We start from the raw sequence: 17312 nt of genomic DNA on the forward strand, positions 1-17312 counted from the left end.
ATACAAACCATACAACTGAGCAACATGAATCTGGAGAAAAGTCCACGACGCTCTGATGAGAATGATCGACAAGTTCTAGAATGTATAGAGGGGCCGGTCAAGATAATTGACGACGAATTGATCGAGAATTGCTCAGATCCAAGGAGATCTCAGGATAAAGCAAGTCGACAAGTTGTGTGGCGAGACCCAGAACAAACGAAGCAACAAGTTACAGGACAGATCCTGGAGAGAAGCCGACCCATCAGAAGAAAATGATGAACCGAGAATAGGTCTTACTAGAGGAAATTCCAAATGAGATGAAACCATAAGTCTTAGGGGAAAAAGAACAACATGCCCAGAGTCGTAATCAGATCATCTAGAGTGAGCGACAAGACATTGGTGGTGAAGTGAGAAGTCACACCAATAGTTCGACATCTCCGGTGGACGACCACTTAATTGCCAAAGGGATGATAACGTCTCATACTATGAGATTAGATCATGCAACTAGTGTTGTGATTCCGACAGATAACGACTCAATCAATAACGATGAAAAGGCCGACCCGAGCCCCGGTCATCACATGGATCACCCACCTCAGATAAAGGAAAGCCTGCTGAAGAATTAGAATCGATCCCTCTAACGTCTGAAGAGCAACGAATCAATATTGGAACCAAGTTGGGGACTGAAGAAAGAGCTAGTCTCACTAATTTTCTCAGAAGCAACGCTGATGTATTCGCATGATCACATGAAGATATGCAAGGAATCGACCGAAAAATCATGGTGCACTGACTCAACACGACTAGGAATAAAATCATGGCCGAGCAAGTAGAAGAGTTATTAAAAGCTAGTTACGACAAAAGATATTAACTATGGATGATATTCCATCTGTCGGCCTATGAACACAACAAAATCTTCAAAACTCAAACAAGTACTCTCAATACAGAAGTCTAGCATTTTACCTATGGTTAGTCTTCTAATTTGAGAGTAGGAGGCTACTAAGGGAATACAAAATTAGATCCGACTCGCAAACTACTTAACTAGTCATGACTAGACTCCAGGGCATGACCAGGTTCAAGGCATGTCCAGATCTAGGACATGACTAGATCCAAGGTCATGATCTAATCTTCTGCTAACCAGGTCTCTTCCATCGACCAGGTCTTCCCTGCCGACCAGGTCTCTTCTGCCAATCAGATCTGATAACTACACGACATTAGAAGTCAGCACCGCACAACAGTAGAAGCTACCTGGAAAACTAACCAAGTCTCGAGAAATCTTGCTCGACAACGAAATAGCCGATGGAAAAGCAAATCAACAAGTTATGGGGCAAGACCCAGAATAAAGCAATAAATTTCAAGACATATCCTGTGTAAGATAAGTCAACCCATCAGAAGAAGAAGAACTACTCAGACCTGATGAAGTCTAGAGCAAGCAAATCGACAAGTTCCAAGACGGATCCTGGATAAGGTAAATCGGCGAATTCCAAAATAGGTTCCGAGAGAAACGATCAACAAATCTCAGAATGGAGAAAGCAACTTGAGGAAGTTCTAAAGCATCCAAAAGACAAACAGGCTGCTGTGAAAAGTCAAGGGAATGTATCAAGAACGTAGCCCCGATTTTTGAAAAACTCGAGCAACACACTACAACAAAATTGGCATTTAATGTCAGTTTAAAACTGACATGATATATATACTATGTCGGTTCCACAACCGACATCAACATTTAATTGGCATTTAATGTCAGTTATTGAACGATGTCGGTTGTGAACCGACATCTAATTAACCGACATTGTATTGCTATAATGTCGGTTATTTCAATTTTGGTTGTCAACTGACATGGAATCGTGTATGTATGCTACAATGTCGGTTAGTTTACGATGTCGGTTCCCAACTGACATTGTTTATCCGAACAATGTCGGTTGTTAATTGACATTGAGATAACCGACATTGTTCATTTATTTCAACAAACATGGCTTTAAAAAACTTCAGTAATACATTATTTTTAACATGATTTTTGTTAAAACGTAACTCAAAACTAACCTAAAGTATATTTGTGTTTGTATAATTTCTAATAAAAATTTGGATTCTAGCAATGCTCAAATTTAACCATAGCATTACATGTATTTAAACAATTAATTTAGCTCACCTTGACTTACGTAAAGATGTGTGAAGGTTATTTACAATGCGAGTAACATAACTCCCCTAATCACATGAGGAGCACCAACACCCCTAAAAAGAGACCCAATAAAAAATTAAAAGTTTAATTTTTAAACTCAATGTAGATGTAAATGAATTGAAAGAAGAGATGAGCGAAACCTCCAAATTAATCGAAGAGATGAACGAATCCTGCAAATTATTTGAAATGTAGTGTAACATGTATCAAATAATTATTAGATATCTAAATTGAAGTGTTTGACATTTTATTTATTTTATCTATTAGTCTATTGGAGTCTCATCCCAGACTAGAAATGTATGAGGTCACAAGTTCACTTTTATGGCCATGACAGGTTCACACTTGTTAAGATTCACTGGCCAATGTTGAATCATCTTTGTGCTTGATCACACCAGAATCGACGAGGATTGGAACCTCAGCAGCAAGCCATGGTGCAAGTCCCAAATAAAGAGCATGAGCAATTCCAAACCTAGGACTGCAAAACAACTACTCTATCAGCATTTACACAGTACTAGCAGGTTCTAAATCATGGCAATGGAAAGCTGAAAAGCAAAGTGCTATGCCCCACAAAAGCTCCAAAACAATCATAATTTGAAGCTTTTGAATCATAAAAAGAATAATAGACTTAATAAAGTAGATGACACAAATGAAATGCAAATTCTTAGTGCAGGTCTCATCCTAGGATCTGCAAGAAATTTGCATGGTCTAAACTTTTAAATGTGATGTGTCACTTTTTACTCTTATCATGCAGACAAGAATGAAGCTGAGAATTAGGTGGTTGACCATAGTCTGAATAGAAAAACATTAAAATGAAGGTGTCTTAATTATCCTCCTCATATTGATTTAAATAAACGCGATCACATGATTCATGTAAAATAAATTTCCTCTCACATGATTCATCTAAATCACTCCAAAATTTTCCACATTTCAAAAAAGTTTCTTTGTGGTCCACTCACAACTGGACTTTGGACTAACGTGAAAATTCTAATTTTCTTCTCTTGGAATGTTAATACTCGATTTAGATCACTAAAAACCATTATAAAAGGGGGTGACCCTTAACAATAAAAATAGGGTCTTTGCTATTCACACGAAGCTCACTGGAGGGAACCGCTAGGGTTGTTGTAGAAACCGCCAGAGGGGAGATGCCGCAGATCTTGTTTCGTTCGGGTTGCTTGTAGGTCATCGGAGACATGGGATGCTATGCCGTCAAAACCCGCCGATCATGGATGACTGCTGCCTTGTCGTGGCCTACCGAAGGAAGAGATGGATCGTCGGAGATGGCCGCCAGACCTCGCTATCTTGGGTTGTGGTGTTGCAGCGACGAAGAAGGGATCGCAGAAGTAGTTGTCGATTTCACGAAGAAGAAAGGGGGCGGCGGCTTGGAGGGGAAGGATAGGAAAAGTGAAACTTAGAGTTTTTCTCTCATCTTCTTTTATTCCCAAATGCATAATTCTTTTTTTTTTTTAAGAAAAGCATTAAGATTATTTCCCTTTTAAAACTCAGAATATTTACCGTGGGAAGATCTAAATTAACTTAAAGATGTCTAAAACAAAAATTAATTTTTTTAAAAAAATAAAACCTAGCTAAGAACCGAGAATCAAAATATAGAAAACGCTTAAAAATGTAAAAATAAAATCACAACAAAAGCAAATAAAACAAAATTCGAGACGAAATTTCAAAAATTAAGATTATTCTAACTTGAGAAAGGCGGGGTGTTACAATGTCGTTTTAGCCAGTGCTATGCCTGAACAACTAAGGAAAATGGCGTCATTTCGTTATTATTGAAACGATATTGTTTCCTTTAAATCAAAACGACGTCATTTCTTTTTATCCAAAACGACTCTGTTTTGCCTGAACATCCAATTTTTGTTTTCATTTTGCCATTTTTTGGGGGTTTCTTTTGAATTTTTTTTTTTTTTGGTTTTTATATGTATTTTTTTAAACATTTGATATCACTTTTCAAATGACATTGTATCTAAATATTTAGTGACGATTAGGAACCGACATTGTATCTCAACTCATTCATATTTTTTATTTCTTTATTTTTTCGACATTCGATGTCGCTTGAAAACTAACATCGTATCTCCATAATTGTGTCAGTTCTTAACCAATATTAAAGATCCGCTTTTTTAAAACTGTCATTATTTATAAACTACCAACTGGCATTGAATGTGACAATTGTTGTAGTGACAATAAGAAAATGCAACCTACGCTCGTCCGAGGTCCACGGAAGGATAAAACTACTGCAAAGACCTGACAAACGAACTACATAACTGGTCATGACCCAATTCAGGGCATGATCAGACTCTAGGGCATGACAAGAACCAAGACATGACCAGGTCTAGGGCATGAGCAGGTCTCGACCGAGCAGGTCCTGTCGACCAAGTTTGTTCCACCAACCAGGCCTATTCCATCGACCAGGCCTATTCTGTCAACCAGGCCTATTCGACCGACCAAGGCTATTCGACCAACCAGGGCTATTCGGCCGACCATGCCTATTCCGCCGACCTGGCCTATTCTGCCGACTTGGCATCTTCTGCCGGCCAGGTCTCTTCCACCGACCAGATCGGATAACTGCACAACAGCAAAGTCAACAGCAGAAGCTACCTAGAAAAACCAACCCGGTCTCCAAAAATTATGCTCGGTAAGGAGAAGTCACTTAGTCGACACGAGCAGATAGAAGAAAGTGACATAAAAGAAAACAACAAGGCTTGAAGTACTTGAGAAAATTTTTGTTTGATACCTTAAACAAAACCTCCTCAAGTGGGAGCTAGGTGATTAACAATGATCAATGAACTCAAATTGGGATAGACCTAGAAGCAGGCCAATAAGCTAGAAGCCAGTCAATGAAACCAGGGAAAAGAATCCCAAAGGTGTTGAAAATGGCACGCGTACAGGCCCAGCAAGGTTGAAGTAGAAAGTAGGCAAGCCAAACCAATCAAAGAAACCTAGGCTATAAAACCATTTGGCAAAAGTCAAAATAGGTTAGAAACCAAGGGTGTTGATTAAACTCAGGGTAAAAAACTGGCAAAAGTCGAACTGGTTAGAAATCCAAAGGTTCCGACTAAACTCAAGGTATAAAACCATTGGTGAAAGCCAAATAGGTTAGAAACCTAAGAGTAAATCGTGGGGTATAAAACCATGGACAAAAGCCAAACAAGTTAGAAACCCAAGGGTGGTACCGCTGGCCTAGCTAAAAGTTAGATCTCAAGGTTAAAATCTAACGGTTAAAACTAACCGTATAGTAGAGCCCAAAAAACTTGACTACAGCCAACTACGCAAATAGTATGGGGACGTAGAAAACGACTTCCCCGAGCAAAGATCCAGTCAATAAAGGCCTAGCATGGTCAAAACATAAAGCAAGAGCCGAGGGTATAAGATCATTTGGCAAAGCCAAACAAGTTAGAAACCCAGAGTATTGTCGCTAGCTTAACTAAAAGTTAGATCCCAAAGTCAAAATCTAACTTATAGACAGGTTCGAGACACTCGACCATAACCAGACATCTTAAGAACATGGAAGCTGGAAAGACCTCTGGTTCATAAGGCAACAGCCAGCAGTGACAAAACAAAGTTGGTAAACTCAAGATAAAAACCAGTAGCCAAAGCAGGATAGGAAAAAATCCAAAACTGGATATAAACCTTTGGTAGAACCTCAATGGGTTGGAAACGTTAGATGATACAACCAGGCAACAAGAACTCTCAAAATAGAGGTCTCGACGTTGTCACTCACCATCCATCTTGAGAGTAGGGGCAACTGTTATGAGATAGAAATCAATCAAAGAAATGAGCCTCTCCAGACCAGAGAGGCCCAATCAAGCAATGACGAAGGGAAGATCGAGCCTATCGGGTCGGCTCCGACCCCTGCTCGGCACCAAGTAGGGCTCAGCCAATTGGCAGGGCCCACTTTCTCTCCTCTTCCAGTGGTTGAGGTGCCCCAGTCCATGTATCCCTGTGATCCAGCAGCGATGGATTAGATGGGCTCAACAAGAAGGTAGCATTGGCCTTCTCCAACACCTACAATGGTAGTTTTGGTAAAAGACGATCCGAGATATTCCAACACCTGCTGATGTACTTTCGAAATGATGAGATCAGACGACCGGAAAAAGCATCATCTCGAGAGTGGGGGCAACTGTTATGGGATTGGATCTGGCCAAGGAAATGAGCCTCTACAAACCAGAGACCCCAAACCTAGTGACAGACCGAGCGAGTCAGGGCTCGGTCCCGACCCGGCTTGGTGCCGACTAGGGCTTGGCTTGTTGGTTGAGCCCACTTTCTCTCCTCTCCAATTGGTTGAGGAGCCCTGGTCTACGAATCCCTGTGATCTAGTGATGACAGATAGATGGGTTCAACGAGAAGGTTCCAGAAGGCAAGACTCCTATAAATGGAACTACTAGCTGAACTCTAGAGGTAAGCAAATAAACCCTAAGTACTTCACTTAGTAATTCTCTCATCGCTAACTTAAGCATTGGAGCCAATATGACTGAAGTCACACCGGGTTAGAGTTGTTTGGTTTTACAGGTATCTGGTCCCGTGATTATCGAGCTTGGTGCACATTTGGCGAGAACTAAGGAGGCCAGATTTCTAGCATCAACAAATTGTACTTTAGTCTTTTTTTTTTCTTTTCTTTTTTTCTAGTTTAACAAATTAGTATGGGATTCAACCCCCCGACATTTATGGACTTGGGCGGCCTTGCATACAGTAGCACTAACATTGTATAACTAGTAATTGCAAAAAGATTAAATAATCTAGGAAGTCTTAGTTTAAATTGAATATACTATGACTTCTTTTAATTTTTAAAATAAAATTAAATCTTAATGAAATATATTAAAAAACACTACTCTATTCCTATCTTTTCATTATGAATATATGGGTCAACACCATACTTATAAAGTAGAGAGTTCAAATCCCCAATTGAATTCAACGAAAAAAGGTTTTTATCCTTTAATCTCTGTAATAAACTTTTCACTCTTATATGAGTATAAAATACAGATAAAATGTATACCGTGTTCATTCAATTGGAAAACAAAAATGAAATAAATTCTGTAATCAACGCTAAAAAAAAGTAAAAATTCAATAATAAAATGTATATTACTATTTTAAAAAAGTATTAATGGAAAAGGCATATAAACTTTTAAAAAATGAGAGGAAAGAAAAAAGAGGAATAGAGACAAAAGCAAAATGTACAGGAAAGCACATAAATGTATAGAATGAAAACGAAGAGCAGAAGATGGTTTAAAAAAAAAAAGCAGAATGAAAAGAAAATGAAGAAAACAATTATTGATGTAGGATTCTTCCGAGCTATTGAAGTCGGCCACGTGGTAAGGAGGACGAGCTAACGAGGTGCCATCTTAAGCAAGATAGGATCAGAAAAAATACACTCCAACACTCAAGTCAGTCAGGTGCGAGCTTAGGTATGTTGTTCTTAGAGCATAATTGCTTACCTGAATAGAGTGTCAGAGAAGAACTTGGTTAATTCTCGAGTTAATTTTATGATATTCAGCATGATCCCAAGGGCAGGTTAGTCTTCTTCGTTGACTTAGCTTTAGGATCTGATAATACCGAGCTGACTTGATTGGTCCACGTGTCATGTTGTATTTTTCCCTCAAACATGAGTCCCCTCTCGGGCAGATTCGAGAACCCGACCTAGCATATGATATCAAAGAGTGAACTTTCAATTTGGTCAAGCTGCGGCACACTGAGTTGAGCTAGAAATCTTACCATTATGACCGGAGATAGAACGTGGCTCTGACAAGACGACGCACTCGAGTAGCGAAGTGCCTATATCTGGTGCTCTAGACTGCTCGTTGGGTGATACATGGATTGCTGAGATTGAAACTTTTTGCTCCCAAGTCGAGCTGAGCTATTAAGTCGCTCCTCTTAGAGGTTGGTATCTCTTCCTTAGCTTTTCCTTTCTTTAGTAATGTAGGAGTAGCTTAGGGAGCGGTAAGTCTAACGCTAGCTTGTCATCGAGCTATCTAGCTTAGACTCTTGTCTTCTTTCGGGAGGTTGGGAGGAGACACTTAGGAGCGAGGAGTAATGTCCGTCTAAGTTCGGTAGATGGTACATTGATTACATTAGGACAAAGTACAAGGTACCCTCTTGTATAGGCATGAGGTATCTTGAATAGGGAAACAATTTGGAGGAATTGCCCGCTGGACATGTCAGTTTCTACTTGAACATGTTCGAGTTCCACGTGCGTCTTCCTCTATCACCTTTTGCTCAGGAGTTGTAGAATGAGGTCAAGTTATACACTATAGCACTTTAAAATTAAAAAAAAATTGAATAAATAAAATTAGATTTGTTATCATCTAAATATTAATTAATTTGAGATAAAAGGTCAAAAAGCCAACACCCATGTCTTCAAAAAAAACAATTATGAATCAAATTGTTTGGTAACTTTTACAAAGTTTGTCGTATCAATAGTATTACCCGGATAGAGATATTGTAGAATTTTTAAGTGACTTAGACATGATATATCCATTTCCATATCCTCTCCCATGTCAACTACTTAAAAATTATATTTTAGTAACTTAAGTTTTTCAATAAAACAGATAAAAAATATTGCATATCAAATAATTATTTTAAAATAAATAATAAAACATAAATTACAAGGCTTTTAAGGTATATGATATCCAATAAATCAATGATCTACTAAGTTAATGTATCATTGATTTATTTATATCCTTTATTAACTAACTCATTGGGTATCACTAATGATTTACGGACTAAAACTAACTTACTAACTTATTATAAGTGTATTATTGATTTGTTAACTCACTAGCTTATTAAATCACTATAAAATAGATACTCGTAGTAAATTAACGATTCATTGATTCGCTAATATATGTAAAATGAGTACATTTTAAAGAAATTCAATGATAAAGATAAAAATGAAAATACAAAAAATATCATTAATAAACAAATGAAAATGGCCATATTTGCACATTATATTTCCATAATAACAATTTTCAGATATAGTAAACCTACCTGGCCATCTATTACAAATACTAACAAGATAACAAGATAATTAATGTGTTGTTATCTGTTCGGTCCAAGAATAAAAGATTAGCAATAAAAAAGCATAAATATATATTTATATATTTCGTCTTATGTATTGATTTAGTTCTCGTACTTTCAAATCTATAATATTTAGCCATGGTACTCTAATAGCTAACAATTTAGTTCGTACGATTTAAATTTCGTAACAATTAAATCCCTATCACGTAAAATTTTGTTAATATTTAATGTAACATGTGTAGATGGTTAACCCACTTGGATGCTAAACATATGTTTATAAACCACTTAGGCTAAATCATTAGTGTTTGATCACAAAATGACCAATTCTACGAAGCTCAGATTCGCATGGTCAACAAATGCGCAGAACTTGCATTGAAAGAGAAAGAGGCTCTCTACTCAAGTTCAATCTATACTCAAAGAGAGAATAATTGTTCGTACCTCGAAAATGAACTGAGTCTCTCAATTTATAAGTTTCGAGGCCCTGACATCACCTACTAAACCATTACAGTAACTCTGTGAATCGCACCATGTTGCCTAAAAAGCAGTTAGAAGTAAGCAACGCTAAATGCTTATATGTTAAGGACATCGGTACTCCTAATGCCCCGAGTATCTTTACAATGGTATGATATTGTCCGCTTTGGGCATGGCCCTCATGGCTTTGCTTTTGGTTTCACCTAAAAGGTCTTATACCAAAGAAGATAATTGTCATCTTTTATATACCATGGATCATTCTCTTCCCTAGCCAATGTGAGACTTTATTTGGATTCACCTTACAAACCCAACAATCCTCCCCTCGAACAAAGTACCACCAAGCCTCCCCTTAAGTAGTCACTCATCCATCTACTTTCAGACCGGAACGAGAGCTTGCTCTTATCCAAGGCTTCCGCCACACCTTGATAGAGCACACCCACGGATTACACCAAGACTAAACCTTCTGAAGCTCACAACTTCTTTGTTTGGCACTAGATGATTTCACCAACACAACTAAGCTTAGACCATGGTAGACCATGGCTTTGATACCAATTGTTGTGAAAAATGCAGCCAACTAATAATTATCTCGTTCACAAATGCAGAAAATATTTGTTAGCTAATCCTATATCAGGTTCTGGTTCCAATTAGTGTGGAATTCAAATTTTAAATTGAAACTTACAACTTAAAAGAGTAGATAAAATAATCTAAAACTTTTAAGTAACAAGAATGATAAATAAAGATTGGGGAGAAGAAAATTAAACGAAGGATTTATACTAGTTGACCTAATGTGGGTTCCGTCAAATTCTTTGTTACCATCGCAGGTTCTACTAAAATGTCAGTAAGAATCTCCCAAGAGTTTACAAGCCCTTTACAATGATTTCTCTCAGTTTTCCCTCACACAAAAAATGCTCACAAATCACTTTACAAGTCTTTCAAACTCTCGAACAGATTTACAAGTATTTAGCTCTCAAATTCTCTCTTCTTGGAGAATTTCTCACGACTCTCTATTTGTGCACACCAATCAAATGACTCACCAATCTCTATTTATAATAGATGGTATACAAAACTAAAAGGGAAAGAGAAAAAAAAAACTCAAACTAAATAAAACAAAGAAAAATTCAAAAAGACCTTTTCTTTAAAGAAAAGGATTTTCTCCTTGGTTTGACTCCATTATCCTGACAATCTCCCACTTGGAGACAAAGCAAGCAATATGTCTCCTCTGCAACAGTAGCGACTCTTCTCTAGTAGTGGAGAAGTCTAACTGAAGTTGCACACCACTTCAACTTATCAACAATGACAACTTTGGTAAACATATACGCTGGATTCTGACAACTTGGAATCTTTTCAAGCAACATAATTCCATCTCCAAAGCTGGTCTGATAATATGGTATCTTATCTATATGTGTTTCGTTCTCGAATGAAACACTAGATTCCTTACTAAATGAAAAGCACTTTGACTATCACAATGCAATGTCTCTTTTTCTAAATCTCAAGCCAAGTTCTTCTAAGAAAGACTAAAGTCATATCATCTCTTTGCTTGCTTCAATAACTACAATGTACTCAGCTTCTATAGTAGAAAGTGCTACTATCTTCTGCAGTTTGGATTCTTCTGTAATAGAAAGTGCTCTAACTATCACAATGCAAATTTTCTTTTTCTCAATCTCAAGCCAAGTTCTTCCAAGAAAGACTAAAGTCATACCATCTCTTTTCTTGTTTTAGTAACTACAACGTACTCAGCTTCTGTAGTAGAAAGTTCTACTCTCTTCTGCAATCTGTAGACCCAGTTAATCGCAGTATTACCCAACATAAAGACATACCCGATAGTACTCTATCTGTCATCTGTATCTCCTGTCATATCTGAATCTACATATCCCTGTAATTTAAAACCTAACTTTTTAAAGTGCAAAGCATAATCAGTCGTCTTTCTCAAGTATCTGAAGATCCACTCCATGGCTCGCAATGTTGCTTTCCTGGTTACTCATATACCTACTGACAACTCCCACTATATATGCAATATCAGGTCTTGTGCAAACCACGACATATATCAGGCTTCCTATAGCTTAAGCATGTGGTACTCTAGCCATGTCTCTTTCCTGCTTGGTAGTGGGTGAGTGATCTTTAGATAATTTAAAATGATTAGCTAAAGGAGTACTCGCAGGTTTTGCATTTCCCATGTTAAATCTATTTAACACTTTATTCACATACTCTTTCTGTGACAATGTCAAAATACCATCTTTTCTCTCGATCATCATCCTTAAGATTTGTTTGGTAGCTCCCAAATATTTCATGTCAAATTCTTTAGATAATTCATCTTTATCTTCAGAATTTCCTCTTTGTTTGGTCATGTCATCAACATATAGCAATAAAATGATGAATGAGTTACCCCGAGTTCTTATGTAGCAACAATGATCTGTCTGACACCTCTGAAATTCACTACTGCAAATAAAACTGTCAAACTTCTTATGTCATTGTTCGGGCACTTGTTTGAGACCATACATGCTTCTCTAAAGTTTGCATACCATTCTTGCCCCTGTATTGTAAATCCCTGTTGTTGTACCATATAAATTTCTTCCTCCAAATCACCGTGAAGAAAAGTCGTTTTTACATCCATTTGTTCTAGGAACAAACCTTCTTCTGCCACTATTGATAGAACAGTCCTAATGGTAGTTAGTTTAACTACGGGAGAGAAAATCTCATCAAATTCAATACCTTCCTTTTGTTGAAAGCCTTTGTACAAGTCTTGCCTAGTACCCTTTTGCTGCCATCGAACTCCTATTTGATTCTATATACCCATTCTTCTGCCACTATTGATAGAACAGTCCTAATGGTAGTTAGTTTAACTACGGGAGAGAAAATCTCATCAAATTCAATACCTTCCTTTTGTTGAAAGCCTTTGTACAAGTCTTGCCTAGTACCCTTTTGCTGCCATCGAACTCCTGTTTGATTCTATATACCCATTTATTCTGCAAAGCTTTCTTACCTCTTAGTAACTCAATTAGTTGTCATGTCTGATTAATCATTAGAGAATTCATTTCATTATTATGGCTAAGTCCCACTAAATAGAGTCTTTTAGCTGAACTGTCTCTTCATAACATTCAAATGTAATTCAATGTAGGAGAATACCTCTATGATGGTCTGATCATTCTGCTAGATCTTTAAATTATTGTTGGTGGTGTTCTATTAACCTCATCAGTTTCCGCAACTGGTTCTTTAGATTCCACAACTTATTCATCAGATGCCAGAACTGTTTCTTCAGGAGTTATTGAATTCTAATCTTCAATCTCTATTGTTTTGGTCTCAACCTCAAGAGGACTTATATATCGAGTCTTCTCTGTGCTTCCATCTGACGTTGTCTTTCCTGAATCAACTTTATTTCTATCTCTATATAAGACTTCCTCATTGAAGATCACGTTCTTGCTTATGATAATTTTCTTGTTCTGGTCCTCCTAAAATATGTGACCTATCTCAACTCCATCATACCGAATAAAGAAACATTTCTTGGATTTAGCATCCAATTTATTCCTGTCTGTAGCATCAGAATGAAGGTAAGATATATAGCCAAAACCATTAGATGGTAAAGGTTTACTTGTTTACTAATCCAGACTTTTTCAGGCAATTTGAAGTCTAATGATGTGGTCGGGCTCCTATTGATCAGATAGATCGCACAATTGATTGCCTTTGCTCATAACATATCTTAGGTTGTTCTACATATATTTTCATGCTCCTAGCACGCTCATTCAACATCATGTTCATTCTGATTTATGTTTGATAAAATAAGTTCATACCTCCCTACTTGAGTCGTCTATGAAAGTTACATAGTATATGGAACCTCCAATTGAAGAAACTTTAGAAAGCCCCCACAAATCGATGTGAGCAACTCCAATTTTGTAGACTACTTCCCAAATACGCACCCTTCACATAACTTGTGTTCCACTGCCTTAAGTCCTTCTAGCTTCCTAATTGAATGAAAAATTTTCATACCTTTTTCACTCATATGTCCTAGCGAACAAAGTACCATTGAGCCTCCCCTCAAGTAGTCTTGATAGAGCACAACTACATATTATATCGTGACTACATCTGTTGAGACTCACCCCACTTCTTTGTTTGGCACTCGAGGATTCACCGACACAGTGAGGTTTCGATCATGGCTCTGATACCAACTTGTTAAGGATAACGATACATCTACTACCGCGAGCATCTCCGCAATGGTATGATATTGTCTACTTTGGGCATAACCCTCACGGGTTTGTTTTTTGTTTCACTTAAAAGGTCTCATACCAATGAAGATAATTGTCCTATCTTATATACCTATCATCACCTCCTTCCCTAGCCAATGTGGAACTTTGTTTACATTCACCTTAAAAACCCAACATTATTAACATCAGCTCGACCCTTATGAAGATTGGCCATTAAGGTTGTTGTAGGTCGGCTCGACCTTTATGATGTTCTGAATGACCAATCAATTTATACTTCGGCTCGACCTTGAAGAAGTGTTCGAGCTATTTATATCTCCATCAAACATCTTGTTTCGTATAGAGTCACAAAATGACAGTTCATCATTTTTTGACTTTTACAATATTGACACGGGGTGTTCAAGAAATCACGATCTCCAACTGTTACCTAACAAAACATTAGATTCATTACAACTAATTTCAATTGTCGGATCAAATCATTACAGACTAAAATTTAGAGTCTAAATTATTAAATAAATCATACTACATGGACCAAAAGTGGTTTCAACGTAATAAAAACTAGGAGTAAAATGAACTCTTCATCTCTTACAAGTGAGAAATGGAAGGGTCATTCTTTATCATAAACCCAATACCAAACACATGGATGACTCGAAATCATTTTAAATTCATTTTCTCACTAAATCTGATTTTATTTCGTTGAACTTAAAAAAAAAAAGATATTACCGTTTGTTCCCACCAAATAATAAAGGGAGAGAAAAATAAAGTCTAGAAGGGGGAAGCTTCGTGGAAGTTGCCATGGGAGTGGGGGAGTGGCTTCTCTCCCACCACCATTTAACCCTCTCATCTTCTTCCCCTCTAATCGCCTCAAATCCTCACAATTTCCTCTCTCCTTCCTCTTTCTCTCTCTTCCATTTCCATGAAGCTCATCAAAAACTTCAGCCCCAAACGGCTCTTCGGCTCCAAGAAGGAGCGGTCCAAAGTGACCCGGTCCGACCCGCCGTCCTTCGCCTCGTCGTCCTCCTCCTCCGCCGCCACCCCCACCAGCGTCCTCCCTCGCGCCCTCTCCGCCGACGACTGGCCCTCCGACTTCTCCTCCGACATGGCCCGCCACAGCCGAGTCTCCAGGAAACAGCTCGAGGCTCTCCTCGGCCTGTCCGGGGCTGACCCGCCGAGCCACGAGGAGGTGGCGGCGATGCTCAGCGAACTCGACCGCCACGGGGACGGCGTCGTCAGCGTCGAGGCGCTGATGAGCCACGTAGGAGGCGCCTGCGACGAGGATCTCCGAGAGACGTTCGAGATCTTCGACGCGGACGGCGACGGGAGGATTACGGCGGAGGAGCTGTTCAGCGTGTTCGTGGCCATTGGGGAGGAGGAGCGGTGCACGTTAGAGGACTGCCGACGCATGATAGCCGGAGTCGACAAGAACGGGGATGGGTTCGTCTGCTTCGAGGACTTTGCGCGTATGATGGACCACCACCACCACAGATGATCCATTCCCTTCATCTCTTTCTTTTTTCTATCAATAAAACGCAAAAGGAAATTGAAAAATATCTCTCTTTTGTTATTAATGTGTGCCAAAAAAAGAAAGAGAGAGAGAGAATTGAACCACAGCCAGATCGGACGGTTGAGGTTGGCCGATCACGTCGAAAATGTTTGAGATTGTTGAGAGTATATAAAATGCAAGGTTGTGGGATCAGACAACATCGGTCAATGTCAATCACCCCTTGTGGAAAACAAATTTATTTTATTTATTTCTTTGCTTTTCTAGATTTTTCTTTTCTTTTTCCTTTTTTTATATCACTGTTATTATTTTGGGATTGAGAATGCCGCAAACAAAGGAAATGTGCCATTATTGAGGGAGCAATCAAATGCAACTCGTGGTAATTAAACTTTTGGGCAAATTTAATTTAATTTCCGGATATTAAATTTGTAATATTCAATTGTTTATTAATATTTCAAATTCTACTTTCTTTCACACTTTAAAAATTCAACAATCTCCCTCATGAAAGAAAGTGAGACAGACAATACAAAAACCAAGACGTTGAGAGCAAATAGATAAGTTATGTACCAAGAGAGAGGTGTCTTTTAAACCTTCCTTAGTGAATATCTATCGAATTTATCAAAGAAATAGTGAGAACTAGCTCTAGAACTATTCTTCTCGTGATAAATTGAGACAACAAATATCACACATAAGTTATTTGTATTTTTGAGTTCTATGCGGTTGTGTCCATTTTGGTTATGGACAAGATCCTGAATTTATGAGAGCTTTAGAGAACATATGCCATTTGAAAAGTACTCATAGAACCAACTCACTTCTACTCTCACACGGGTGATATTAATTAAGAGCATTCTGCCATTACCCCTCTTGTAACCAAGATATCTCCTCGGTGTGTTGTCCTAAACTCATAGTTTGTAATTATGTAAAAACAAATTTATATTCAATAAAGTTTTGTTTTTCTTATTCAACCAATTTGTTGTTGAATTTACTATATTGCATTATTCAAATCCAATAAACTAAACATCCAAGGTTATTATCATATAACCATGACAATATATACATTGGGTATATATTTGATATATATATGATATACAAGTGGATAATGTCCCAAGAATAACCTAAAGGGTCTATAGTATATAGACAAGGTTCGGTACCTTATCCTGACAACACTGTGGATACGGCTCACTTTGTAAATGTTACAAATGACTCGATCCAGGTCGTTCGTGTAGAGACATGCGAGTGATGGTATCCTGCATAATGAGTTTGTATAAGATCAGACCACGAAATAGTCAATCTTTAAATGTAACGTCGTTGATTAATAGATTGCTATTTCATAGGATGATTAGGCAGTTCATTCTCAATTCTGAGTGAGTTATGGACTCTTGCCCATGAGCACTCGTTCTTTGATCTGCATGGGTGAGAGTGGCCCGAGTCGCCAACTCAACATTATTACCATTTTGGGGACAAGACCGAGTGAGGTGCTGGAAATATAACTTTATAAGATGAAATTTACTCCTTCCTAACTTTAGGGGAGTAGATAAGTGTTCCCTTTAATGCTGACTCTGTGACTTAAACATGGGGCCCCACCCTCGTACTAGCCAAATAGAGACTTCCAGTTATTGGTTTGATCATAATCAAGTTGTTCATTAGAGGATCAGTAGTATTTAAGGTACAAGATGTGACAAAGGGTAAAACGGTAATTTGAACAATTTGTGGTTACGAACACTTGTGAAGGACTGACTTGTCGTTAATGGTTGTACATCCGTGGACACGAAAATATATTCTGCAGTGAGAAGAGTGCAGGGTCTTTAGTGGAGTGACCCATAGTTAACAAATGTTCATTGACTCGACTAATGCGCTTAACTAATTAATTTCGTATCTTTGGAACTTCTGATCTATAAGTCCATTAGGTCCCCTTGCTAACTCACAATGGGTAAAACAAGAGTCAAGAATTATGAAATAATTTTAAATGTTCAAATTATATAGA

General features: G+C 38.0%; 1 long non-coding RNA gene and 1 pseudogene across 1 annotated transcript; one reads left to right on the forward strand and one right to left on the reverse strand.

The window, feature by feature from the left end:
* Positions 1-2338: 2338 nt before the first annotated feature.
* On the reverse strand, positions 2339-4029 carry LOC148211445 (uncharacterized). The gene is made up of 2 exons (XR_015790978.1): positions 3245-4029; positions 2339-2621 (listed from the first exon to the last, which is right to left on the reverse strand). It is a non-coding gene; the product is annotated as an uncharacterized LOC148211445 (long non-coding RNA).
* A 10577-nt stretch (positions 4030-14606) lies between these two features.
* LOC111022928 (putative calcium-binding protein CML35 pseudogene) lies at positions 14607-15594 on the forward strand (annotated as a pseudogene).
* The last annotated feature ends 1718 nt before the right edge of the window (positions 15595-17312 follow it).

The sequence above is a fragment of the Momordica charantia genome (assembly GCF_013281855.1).
Source record: "Momordica charantia cultivar OHB3-1 chromosome 5 unlocalized genomic scaffold, Mcharantia_2.0 BLBB01000005.1, whole genome shotgun sequence".
NCBI classification, from domain to species: domain Eukaryota; kingdom Viridiplantae; phylum Streptophyta; class Magnoliopsida; order Cucurbitales; family Cucurbitaceae; genus Momordica; species Momordica charantia.